The sequence below is a fragment of the Lucilia cuprina genome, chromosome 6 (genome assembly GCF_022045245.1).
Source record: "Lucilia cuprina isolate Lc7/37 chromosome 6, ASM2204524v1, whole genome shotgun sequence".
NCBI lineage: Eukaryota > Metazoa > Arthropoda > Insecta > Diptera > Calliphoridae > Lucilia > Lucilia cuprina.
Window position 1 is genome coordinate 2,637,939 of NC_060954.1, and position 14,020 is coordinate 2,651,958.

The 14,020-nt window shown below is 27.0% G+C and overlaps 1 long non-coding RNA gene across 1 annotated transcript in view; it reads right to left on the bottom strand.

Annotated features, from left to right (window-relative positions):
- Positions 1 to 9,719, bottom strand: part of LOC124420978 — a 138,582-nt gene extending 128,863 nt beyond the window's left edge. Inside the window, exon 1 of the long non-coding RNA XR_006941469.1 lies at positions 9,608 to 9,719. This is a non-coding gene — a long non-coding RNA (uncharacterized LOC124420978). The remainder of the gene's footprint in view (positions 1 to 9,607) is intronic.
- Positions 9,720 to 14,020: the final 4,301 nt, after the last annotated feature.

Sequence of the window (14,020 nt, forward strand, 5' to 3'; positions counted from 1 at the left end):
AGTTCAGTTCTAGTTCAGTTCTAGTTCAGTTCTAGTTCAGTTCTAGTTCAGTTCTAGTTCAGTTCTAGTTCAGTTCTAGTTCAGTTCTAGTGCAGTTCTAGTTCTGTTTTAGTTTAGTTCTAGTTCAGTGCTATTTCTAATTCAGTTTTAGTTTAGTTCTTCTTCAGTTCTAGTTCAAAAGCAAGTTTTTAATATTTTTCTTTTATTATAAAGTAGTTTCACAAAAACACGTTTTATTTTAATATATTTGCCAAATGACTTTATTTCATAAACCTAGTTTTATTTCTATGACAATCTGAATTTCATACATTAAAATTATGTTAAGAGATAGTAATGAAATTCAGAATATAAATACACAACATATAAACAAAAAACTACATTGAATTGCAAATTTCTACTAAACATATACAATTCCAAACTCTTAGTCCCTTGATGTTTTTCCCACTAGCACAAACCCAAACCTGAAAAACAGAAGTAATTTCGCAACACCACCAGTAAAACCTTAACACAACGAAAGTTGCAAAAAAGAAAAATAAGAAATTAAAATAAATTGTATTAAAAGCTATAAAAATCACAATGTGTTTTCTTTTTTCCTTTTTCCTTATTTTCTATGTTAAAGCCTATAATTTTACCATCAAAGGCCAGTTAAATAAACAAACAAATAAAGAAATGAATTTTTTTTTTTTTTTCATTACAACATTTTAAGTTTAAGTGTTAAGGAGTAAATATAATATACTAAAAATAACACAAAACTACAAACTACACTTTGTATTTTACTAACCAGCCGAAAAATATGCAACATTTATTATGTATTTAGAAATACAGTCAAACCTAGCATTTTTGCTACAAACAATTTTTTCCAATGTTGGAAACTTTTAATAGGATTACTATACAAAGTAAACGAATGGCTTTAGATTAAGATTATGTAAATAGATCATTGTGTTAACTAAGTATGAATGAAGGCTAAAATACAATAAAATAAAACAACAAAACAACACCCAGTAAAAATACGGAAAAAAATAAAAGAAATGAAATGAAATAAAGTAAAGTATGTAATAAAAATTCTATGGAAATGTAGAAATGGAAGGCAGCGATGATGACTTGATATGATAATATATGCAGTTGGTTAACGATTTCTATTTTTACTGTGTATTTACTTGTACAATTTAATGGCATACTTTTAGGGATTTTATATAAGAATGTAATGAATGCTGAAATGTTTTATTTTTTGCTACACTCCAGTATATGAGAAGAAAAAAAATCGAATTTTATTATTGTTAAGAATCAAAATGTCTAGATCTTTATGGCAGGCAACGTAAATAAAGGCATTGAATAAATTTCTATAAATTTTCTTTTTCTATGTATTTAATATTGTATTGTTAAATAAACTTATATTAGACTTTTAGGCGGTATGCAAATGAGATATACTTTAATGCAGGGCGGTTTGTTTTAATTAAATTTTATAGCAAAAGAATATTTTAAATTACTGCTTAAATAAATTTAAGAAAAAATCGGAGTTACAAATTCTTTATTTTTTTTTTTGGATTGAAAAAAAAAAAATATTTTCAAACCCTCTTCTAAAAATACTAAACTTGTCATGGTTCCGATCTAGTTCTTTTTAGTTCAGTTCTAGTTCAGTTCTAGTTCTGTTCTAGTTCTGATCTAGTTCTGTTCTAGTTCTGTTCTAGTTCTGTTCTAGTTCTGTTCTAGTTCTGTTCTAGTTCTGTTCTAGTTCTGTTCTAGTTCTGTTCTAGTTCTGTTCTAGTTCTGTTCTAGTTCTGTTCTAGTTCTGTTCTAGTTCTTTTCTAATTCTGTTTTAGTTCTGTTCTAGTTTTGTTTTAGTTCTGTTTTAGTTCTGTTCTAATTCTGTTCTAGTTCAATTTCCTTTACACAACAAAACAAAAAAAAATATATTAAGTTCTTAAACTTTTTTTCTTAACATTTTTGCCTTTTCCCATTTTCCTTAAGCTAATTGAATCTACATAAATAATTTGTTCCGTAAAGTTTCTTAAATTATAGTAATTTTCGTAAATGAAATCAAATCAGTTTTAAGATTCTTCCAAGTTCTTCCACCCCAAGTAAAAAGGAGAAGGAGAAAAGAAAAATGTAGCAAACGACAGCATATAAGCGAAGTTGGAACACAAAACAAAACATGAAGGTATAAAATTACCCAAAAATAATAAACTACAGAAAAACCCCTAAGAGAAATCTTATAAACGAACTAAGTAAATGTCTGAAATAAAAAGACAATTTTCTTGTATGACACATATAAACAATAGAAAATATGGCCAACATACACGTAATTTTAGCAATTTTATATGCAACATCAAATAAAGATTGTCTACTTTTAGGAGTAAAACACCACACAACAGTAGTAACAGCAAAATAGAAACGACCACAACAACAAAATTAAATAAAAGACCATGATGCGTAAGTGATATGTTGAGTATAAAATAAGACTAACAACAAATACTTGCATATGAGTAGAATTTTACAAGCATACAATCACATACATACATATACTCATACATCTAAATATAAAAACAAAATAAAGAAAATGGGGAAAAAATAAATAAATGTTTTCGTTTATATATTTCTATGACCTCCATACCAAAATAAATTACTTTAGTTATCTATTAAAAATAACACACAGACACATTTACTCACATCAAAGAACACCCTATCTATTTACAAACAATCATTGTATCCCTTTTATATAATATCTCTAGTTATTTAGGAGACAAGTTTGGTTCCTCCAACCCAAACTGCAGGGTACATCAATATGATCATACATGTACAAATATAAAAATTCTTCCATGGATGTATGCGAGTTTGCTTTTTGATTATAAAAAGAACATGTAATAGATACGAGTAGTATATTGTTTTTTTTTTCAGATCCAAATGTGGGTGGATATTACGAGTTTCAGTTTTACTTTCGTCTATTATTTTTTCTTATTGCACATACGTATAATATATTTTTTGCAGAGCTTGTATTTTTCTTCAATTTACTTGTACAATTTTTCTTTTTTCACAACAAAAAAAAAAAAAATGGAAAAACAAATTCTATTATTTTGTGTTCACTCAACTCTCTGCTGCTGTCTTCTCTGCCATTATGTGGATTGAGTGCAAACATTTGACTTTGTCCTGTTTCGTTTGTTATATTGTTTGCTTCCCATTTTTGCTTTCGACCCATCGCATATACTCACATATACACGCGCTTCAAATCGTTTTAATAAATTTCAAATCGGTCAAGGACGCCTTATATAATTGCCTACACTTTATGGCAGGAATTTTAAATTGGATGAAAAAGGATGAAATTAAATTGGATTGTTTTAAGTAAATTTGTTATAGTTGAGAGATTATGTAAAGAGTTATGAGAATGAAGAAGTCCTTGAAGTTAACTGAACTGTGCAGCAGAACTAGAACAGAACTAGAACAGAACTAGAACAGAAATAGAACAGAACTAGAACAGAACTAGAACAGAACTAGAACAGAACTAGAACAGAACTAGAACAGAACTAGAACAGAACTAGAACAGAACTAGAACAGAACTAGAACAGAACTAGAACAGAACTAGAACAGAACTAGAACAGAACTAGAACAGAACTAGAACAGAACTAGAACAGAACTAGAACAGAACTAGAACAGAACTAGAACCAAAATTAAATTTATCATAAATGATCCAAATTTTTACCAAAAATCTTATTTTTATTTTATTTTTAAATATTAAGAACTTTACTTATGCTGTTGCCTTTTTTCCAAGAAAAATATAAAGAAGCAAATACCACGTCAATGGTCAAAAGGAACCAGTATTGTTTATATTGTTGTTGTTCTACGAATTCGTGCTGATAATATTACTTTTTTTACAGCAAATGTTTGCTGCTGTTGTAGTTGTTATTGTTTCTATGTCTTGCCAATGCTTTTAACAAAACAAATGATCATCATAAATTACCCTCTTGAGATTAAGTATAAAAATACTCTGCCATTCTAACAATTCGACTGTTTCAAAGTACACACACATACATATGTATATACATATGCTATTGTAACAAACATATACATATATATAGAAAAATAAAAGAAAGTATAAAAATCGTTGAAATATCATGAAGATGGTAAAACTGAAAAAGCAAATGTTAGTTGCTGTTGTTATTTTTTGTTATTATCATGGTTAGAAGAAAGAATATAACTGTTTTTGCACAGCAAACACACACACACACACCCATACACACTATGTCTGCTTTATAATTTTATTGTATTTTTCATTTGACTTTTTTACTTAAATTGTTAAATGTTGCAGGGTATTAAAGAAAATGAACACCAAACTTAGAAAAAAAGAACCCATCAGTTTTCTCCGAAAAGAAAAATAAAATGTAAATGAAAAAAGTTATTTTTGCAGAAGTAACGAAGAAAAAAAATCCCTAAAAGACTACAAAAATAAAATGCTAAAACACCCACCGTTTTGTTGGTTAAAATGTTCGTAAATGAAGTTCACAATTTGTGTAGTAAATTTATCAAAATGTTTGCGAAAAAAAATACTTTCAATGTTTTATTTTATTTGTTGTTGTTTTTTCCTAGTTGCTGAGTTTGTTTGACTGCTGCTGCTGTTGCTGCTATTGGCCATTAGTAATGTAGTTAATTTTGTGTAAAGAGAAATAAATGTCTTTAGTTGCCAATGAATTGAGGTGAGAAAATAATCATAAAGTTGTGATTTCTTGTTAATAAAATAAAGGTTTTTATTTGGAACCAAATACAAGAAAAATTTTTAGTATTTCTGGGGTTATCTGTTTCCAAGAGTATAATTTTTGGCATAATTTAATGAAGCAGAATGAAAAAGTCAAGGGTGAGAGGATGATGAAATAAATTTGATAGCAATTGATGAAACATGCATAGTTTTGCTGATTTTAAGAAATTGTTAAGAAAATATACTATAGTTTAAGGGATGTAAGCTTTCACTTTTAAAGCCTAATTTTAGGGACTTCGTTTAGATTTTCTTAAAATCTTTATCTTTTGAATAGAGTATATGATATACTCTGCAGTATTAAAGTTTTAAGAAGAAAGCAATAACTAGACTGTTTTATTTTATTTAAATTTATAAAGCATACTTTTTGGAGTAAGTTTCTTTGTTGGATGAGGAAACTTATAGATTAGTTATTTGGAAAAAAATTTACTTAATTTCTTAAATTTTCTGTCTTTTGTTTATATAATAAAAATTATTTTTTCGTTGAATATTAATATCCAGCTTGTCTGTTCAAAAACTGTAGCATACCTGTGAGATTTTAAGCATTTTTATAAAATATAATTTTCTATACTTTTATTTAACTCCATAACATGCGTAATAGGCTTAATATAGGAAATACATTGCAAAGAATAACTTTAATGCTTTAGAGAATAATATGCTAAATAAGATGCAGCATACTTTTAGGGAAATTATACTAAAATATTGGAAATTAAAAGAAAAAAGCTTTCAGATAATTGATCAATATCTGAGAATTATTTTGTCTTAAAAAAATTTAACAAATATATCATATTATATCTGCAAACAAAGTTTTACATACTTTTAGGCAAATTTATGCACAAAAGTAAAGTATACTTTTGGAAAACATGCAAATCTTTCAGTAATAACAAGAGATTTTGCTCAATAAACAATTTTTGTCGTAATTGGCAACAAAAAATTAAAAGTTTAATATTTTTAAATTCTACTGAAATGTCTAGTTTATTGCTCTTACTCCTTCTCTCTTTTTTCTAATTCCCCGCATTCAAATCTTTTCTTGTTAAAAAAACTATTGATTTAAGTAATTTATTTTTTTTTCTAACTTCGATTCGTTATTTCTTAAGTTTTTATCATTGATTTATTCATTGACTTTGGCATATTTTAAATGTTTAATGTGTTTACCGTAATCTCTTAACAACTTTTAACATTTTGTTACAGGTTGTTTTTATTACTAGTTTTATTTGCTGTTTTGCTTTAGGTTTTTATATTTTTTTTCTATTTTTAAACTAAACAGATTTTTTGATTTCCTTGAAACACGCAAACCCTTTTACCAGAAAAAAGGTAACATTTTTTTGTGGCTTTCGATTTTGGCCAAAAATTAAACGAGTGGAGAAGAGAGAAAAAAAATACAACAACTTTGTAACTTTTGATTTCCGTTTGTAAAGGTTTGCGTGTCTGGCCTATATATATGTCTACATAAAGGTACTCAGATATACATATATATGGTAGTTATAAATAAATGCTTAGTTCGATTAAGTTTGATTTAATTTTGTTTTATGAGAAGGTGAAGTATACTTTTAGGTGCTTTTAATTTAATTTTTATGGAGGAGTTTTAAAATTTTGTTTTTTTTTTAATAAAAAATGAATTTTTAATGTAATGTTATATAATCTAACAAGAAAATAAAGTTAATAATATGTTTCAAGAAATATTAAAAAAAAATCACATTTGTTTGGAAAATTTTAGGTTTTATAAAGGTGTTTGATATTATTATTAAAAAAACTATTGTAATTCATGTTATTTCATTTATAATAAGGATTTGAAAACTATATCAAAGACAAATATTTCCACAAAAATTTTATTTTTATTTTTGAGCCTAAAAGCATGCTTTAGTTTTTATTTCGTTTAGCAAAAATTTAAAAAAAAGTATGTTGTTGTATTGGTAATTATAGCTTATTTCTTGAGCATGTTTACAAAGTTAAAATACTTTATATCCCCAAAATAATATAATGTCCGTCTGTCTGCATATTATTGAAAATAGTGTTCTTAAAGTAGCCAAAATTTTTATGGATTTGTATGTTAAACAGGAAAATTCTATGAAACTTCAACAATTTATTTACATTTTTAATTATTTTAAAGTAAATTTTACTTTAAAAAAATAATTTTTTAAAAACTCAACATTACCTGAAAGTATGCTACATTTTTATTTTTTTAATTTTTAATTATAAAAATAAGAGAAATGAAAAAGAAAATTTTGTTGTTGTATTTGCAATTTCTTAAGGTTGCATTCGAGGTTTTTAAAAATATATTTTTTTGAAATCTTTAAAGCAATAAAATGTCCGTCTATCCTTATTAGAGCAAATTGGAAATTTTCCGGAAAACGGTATTTATATTAAGTAGACTGTATATTATAATAATATTCAATTATTTTTCCACTTACTTAAACTTAACAAAAGAAACCTTTTATATGACAACAAAAAAACCATAAACTTATTAAAATATAAATATTTTGTTATTAAATCTTTAAAACATTCTGTTATACTTTTGTAAACAAGTCTTGTTTAAGTATCTTAAAGTTTTTTTTTTTTAAACAAGTATATAAATATCAAATTACAAAAAAATTTCTGTTCTAAAGAAGTCCCATTTCAACACAATATGATGTAAAACAAGTTTAAACCTCTGTCAATATTATAACAAACTCAAATGATGACACAAACATACAATGTACAAAAAAGGAGACAATGTATTGTAAGTGTATATATAGAGTAGAGAATCACGCAGAAATTGTTATCTACAAAATACATACACAGAAAAAAAGCTAAATATATGCATACAAACACATATACCTACATATATACAAAACTATGTAAACTGACCCAAATCCCCAAAGAAAACAATACCAGAGACAAGAGAGTGTATAGAATAGAGTAGAGAAAACTATTAGATCACATATGCATTCAAATACAATCAAGTAGTTTTAGAGGCTGATGTCCAGCTGGTGTTTTTGTTAGATTATAAACTTATTAGAAAGCTAAACGATATTTTGCTAAATGATCTCAAGTAGTCACAGAACTATATAGACTGCTAAGACTTTTAGAAAATTCTGCAAAAGATAATTTCTTTTCTTTTTTTAAATTGACTAAATTTTACATTACTAAATATATACTACCAATATACTACCAGCGTTGATTAAAGTAGCTTTTAGCAGTTTACTTTTATACCAGAAAGCTTTGCTTAAACACCATTTAAACTGTTGGGTTTTAACAATACATCCATACTTCCATATATGCAAATATGTATATGTCTATATAGGCTTAGTCTAACTTGTATGCTTTGGATTGGAATGACACACATTATTGACAATACAACACACACATACAACCAAATATATAGCCGTGTGTTTGTGCTGTTTAAAAGCAAACAAAATACAAGTTTTTAGAACAATATAAAATGATAATAATTCTATTTAGTGCAATGAAAAACATTTTACCCGCTGGCAACATAATGTGTAATATTGGCCAAAGATTATTATTTTATAGCTGATTACGAAAAAAAGAAACGCTTTAAAACAGCAACAAAATTTAACATTTATAAACACTGGCGGAAAATTACACAAAAACAAACAAAATGACTTAACTGCCTAATAGTAGGCAATTCAATATTTTCAACAATATAGTAACAAAAACTGAAATTAATTTCGGAATCATGACATAAACAAATCACCGATATTTTATTGGATTTTATAAAGAAAAAATTTTAAGATTTTTGGTTTTTAGCTAATTTTTCACAAAATTTATTCCCTATACCCTTTGAAGTATACTATACAATTTATCATGTTTAAATATAATGATAGTTTAACCTTAGTTTTAGGAAAATGTAGAAAATCTATTATGTACAAATTTTTGTTTATTACAAATATTTCTATTTTTAATTTTGCCTTCATTTAGGCGTTAAACATAAAATTAATTATATACATTATAATATTTGCAAAAAAAAACAACTAAAGTAACAATAAATTGTAATATCTAATTAAAAACTTAGTTGAGAAGGTTTGCTACAGTCGGGTTGCAGCTGCAAACAATCAATATATTTACATTTATGGATAAATGTAAATAAATAAATAAATAAATAATTTATAAATAACTATTTTTGTTTGATAAATTTATATATATGCACAAAAGTAGGCTATGATTATGAAATTTTACAAATAAACACATACATATGTATATTTGTGTAAGAGAGAAGTAGAGAATGATTAAATTTAATACTCTTTGATTTCTGAGAACAAACTGAGAGAATAAAATATGATTTGGAGTTGTGTAATGGTACCTGTCAATAAACTACATTTGATACTTAAGACTGGACTATAGACTAGACAATAGACTTGGCTATAGCCTAGAAAATAGTCTATACACTATAATATAAACTAGGCTATTAACTAGAATATAGACTAGACTATAGACAACACTATAGACTAGATTATAGACTAGACTAAAGACCAGACAATAGACTAGACTATAGACTAGACTATAGACTAGACTATAGACTAGACTATAGACTAGACTATAGACTAGACTATAGACTAGACTATAGACTAGACTATAGACTAGACTATAGACTAGACTATAGACTAGACTATAGACTAGACTATAGACTAGACTATAGACTAGACTATAGACTAGACTATAGACTAGACTATAGACTAGACTATAGACTAGACTATAGACTAGACTATAGTCAACAAATTAATATCTCATATTCCATAGAAGACTAAACAAATATCACATTTAAATTCTTCCTCAATTCAATTCTAAGAAATAAGCTTTAAATAAAAAAATTAATAACTAAAGTTCAAGTGTTACTAAGGATACAAATAATTCCTCGACATAACTTACATACATTTCAATAAGGTTTTGCAAACAAATGTCTGCTGTGCTCTCATAAATTTCCAAGGAAATATGCCAGACTTCCGCTTTGTGGCAACACAAGAAGTAAAAGGAAGAAGCTGTAAGAGATAGAAAAATAGAAATTAGAAATGAAAAATATATAAATAAATAACTGGTTATTGTATAGAAATAAAAAAGCTTTAAAAAGGGGGAAAGTTTTAAATATATTTTGGTTTTGCTGTTACTCTTTTTAATATTTTTCCTTAAATATTTTTAATACTTTTGCTAAGTAGGGAACAAACAACAACAGCTGGTTTAGTAACCCTTTTTTTCAACCAAAAAATTATTAAATACTGCAGCTTGTTATCACCAGACAAACACACTGAAATTATATATTTTTTTTTTTTGCTTTGTTACTTAAGGGTGCCAAACTTTTTCTTTTTTTTTTTTTTGCTAGAAATAAACTTTATTATTAAATAAGTTCAAGTTATTGGTGTTTTTTTCTTCGTACATCTTATAATCCAATAAATTGCATTTATTTGCTTCATTTGTTAAATATTTATTGAAAAAGGTTTTTTTATTGTGTTAAATGTTGAAAATATTTGTAGTGAAGTCTGGGCTAAACCAATTTTCTCAAGTAAGCTTTTGTGGTTTAGATACTTAATTTTAGTGAAGTATACTTTGGGGAGTTTTGCAACTAAATACAATACAAAGAGCAGGATCAGCAGAAAAGGGGTTTATTTGAAAATATTTGATTTGCTATGGACAGTTTATTAATAACACTTTGAAAATCTATTATTTATGGATATAAATAAACGAGGATTTAGTCTCAAATTTGCACTTGAAGATTTTTCGAATGATATTTTGTGTGTATATCGCACAAACACTTTATTTAAGGATATTTCTCCAGACATCTATTTTGTAGTCTTCTTTTCTATTATTCCACCGGTATCTAACCTAAAAATGATTGAGATTAAGGACAAATGAACTGACCCCTTAAACTTAGTACTTAGTTTAATACAACAATAGACTACCACAGTATCTATAACACATATTATTTTCTTTTACCTATAAGCGAAAAAAGTCCTTAAGAGGACATGAGTTCAATTTAAGTTTTATTTTAGGATTTCTAAAATTTTGCTATAGATTTGCTAAAACCCCCTCAGCAGCTTTATGTTAACTAATGCAAAGCTATTGATAACATTTACTCTTTTTTTGTTGTGGTATCAATTATTCTTCTAAAATTTTGTTTATATGACAAAATCCTTAAGTCTTTATTAAAGTAAATAAGAAAATGAAAAGTAAATCCTTTAGTACTAACTAAATAAGTAATATGAAACTATTGTTTTGTTTCGACGGTTAAGAAACCTTTGTAAAGTCAAGTTTTGCCCTTTAGGTTGAACTAAGGCATAAAGGAAATTACAAGAATGGGGGAAGGGTGGGTGGTTTGTAGTTGTTGACTTGCCTTTGAGAAAAGTTGTTAAGAATTTTTTCAGATTATAATTAGTATTAATTTTGTTAAAGGTAAGTAATAAGCTTTTAACAAAAAAAAAAAATTTAATGAAAACGGACATTTGCTGTGACAATTCCCAAAAGTATGCTTTATTTTTGGAATTAACAAAATTTGTGTTTATTGAGGTATATGAAAAAAAGGCATGCATTAACAACAGGTGGGTTAAACAAGAGGAAGGAACAAAAAGCAGGTGGAGTTTGGAACATATCAATACCAAATACAAACGCTTGAAGATATTTAGTACCTACACTGTAAACAATACAATCTCTAGACTGTAGTTAGTATAGACTTTTGTATATAATCAATATAGTCTGTTGACTATGGTCAATATAGTCTTTTGACTATAGTCAATATAGTCTTTTGACTATAGTCAATATAGTCTTTTGACTATAGTCAATATAGTCTTTTGACTATAGTTAATATAGTCTGCTGACTATAGTCAATATAGTCTGCTGACCATAGTCAGGATAGTCTATATTAAATAGAGTCTGTTGATTATAGTCAATAAAGTCTGGTGACTATAGTCAATAAAGTCTGTATAGACAATGTAGTCTGTTGAATATAGTCAATATAGTCTGTTGACTATAGCCAATATAGTCTGTTTACTATAGCCAATATAGTCTGTTAACTACAGTCAAAATTGGTGTAGACACTATAAGCAATATTCTCTAGACTGTAGTCAATATAATCTGTTAACTATTGTCACTACAGACTTTTGTATACAGTCAATATAGTCTGCTGACTTTAGTAAATATAGAATTTCGACTACGGTCAATATAATATTTCAACTGTAGTCAATATAGTCTTTTGACTATAGTCAATATAGTCTGTTGACTATAATCAATATAGTTTGTTGACTATAGCCAATATAGTCTGTTGACTGTAGTCGATGTAGTCTGCTGACTATAGTACACACACTATAAGCTATATAATCTCTAGACTGTAGTAAATATAATCTATTAACTGTAGTCAGTACAGACATTTGTATACAGTCAATATAGTCTGCAGACTTTAGTCAATATAGTATTTCAACTGTAGTCAATATAGTCTGCGGACTTTAGTCAATATAGTATTTCGACTATGGTCAATATAGTATTTCAACTGTAGTTAATATAGTATTTTGACTATAGTCAATATACTTATGATATATGGGCTATAGTCAATGTAGTACTATAGTGAATATAGTCTGGCGTCTATAGTCAAAATATTCTCCAGTCTCTAATATACATAATTGCTAGACTACAGTCAATATTGTCTGTCGACTATATATAGTATACATAGTCGCTAGACTACAATCCAAATTGCATTTGAACTATAGTCTATTAATTGTCCATATAGTCTCTCAAATATACTAAGAATCTAGAATATAGTAGAGTCTACTAAACATAGTATAAAAGTTATATTCAGAATAGTGTGGGTAATATATTACCATACTAAATTGCTACTATATCATTAAGCTCTTACATTACGTATCTTCTTTAATGGATTTCTTCTATTGGTTTGTATGTTTTTGTATTCATATAAATCATCATAATACCAAATATAGAACACCTACTTGATTTGTGTTGTTATATATCTCCCACTTTTTAACTCCTGCTAAGAGCATTTCACTTAAAGTGTAAATTTTAGATATTACAATGCAATTGTGCTTTTGGAGCTATTTTTCAAAAAAACACAAAAAAAACAACAACAGCAGAAAAACTATAAAAATAAGCTAAAAACCCTAAAATGGCCTCATAAACAAAAACAAAACAAGAAAAAAAACAACAGTAAAATGATTCTTTGGCTGTTAAAATGAATGTAAATAAGTGTACTAGTCCTAAATGAATGTGTGTGAGTTGTATAGATTTACTAACAATGCAGCAACAAATATTGTTTTGTGCTTTTCTACAGTCATGTTTTTCGAAATGGTATTGCTTTTGTTTAAGTTCAGAGTATGTGGAAAAAATGAACTAAAAGAACTGAAAAAAATAAATGTTTAAACTGCAAGCAGCCTACTTCTTTAGTTTTAACAACAAACATGCCTAAAACTAGGCAGCATTACATAAAATGACTATGCTTGTCTGCGTTTGACATATTGTATGTTTTACATACATACTAAACATTACATGTATGACAAAAAAAAAACGTATTATTAAACAAAAAACATTCATTCACTTGCATTTACAAAAATAGTTGTATGTAGCGCTAGCTAAAATACAAAAGGGTTTTACTTTTACATTTTTAAAAATTTCCAAAGTACAACATTTTATAAAATGCAAAGAAAATATTTAAACACCTTTATATTTCAACCAACGATATTTGCATACATTTAAATATGTCCACACTCACACATTGTTATATCCACACACACAAATATAGAAAACGTGGTAACATTTATGTGGTCTGAGCCACATGGTTAATGTCTCGTCTACAAGTTGGTTGTGGCAAATTCAGGTCAAACCCCTCTTACATGCAACAAAAACAACAAAAAAATATTACAAACATTGAATAACTGGCAGCAAGAGTAGAAATAAAAACAAAATATTACAACGAAGCGAAACATTATAAAGGAACAAAGTAAAATATGATGTCAATGAAAATGTCGCTGACTTATGGTATGCGTGAGTGTTTGAAAAATATTAATTTAATGAAAGTTTCAAATGCGTTTTTCACTTTTGCTAAACTTTGAAAAATTGAAAGTTTTAAAACTGCAAAAACAGAGTTTTTTGTAAGAGTAGAGTAAAAACTAATTTTTTTGGAAATATCAGACTATAGTCTAGCCCATAGCCTTTAGACAAGAATATAGACTAGACCATAGCATAGTCTATAGTCTCGTCTATAGTCTAGTCTATAGTCTAGTCTATAGTCTAGTCTATAGTCTAGTCTATAGTCTAGTCTATAGTCTAGTCTATAGTCTAGTCTATAGT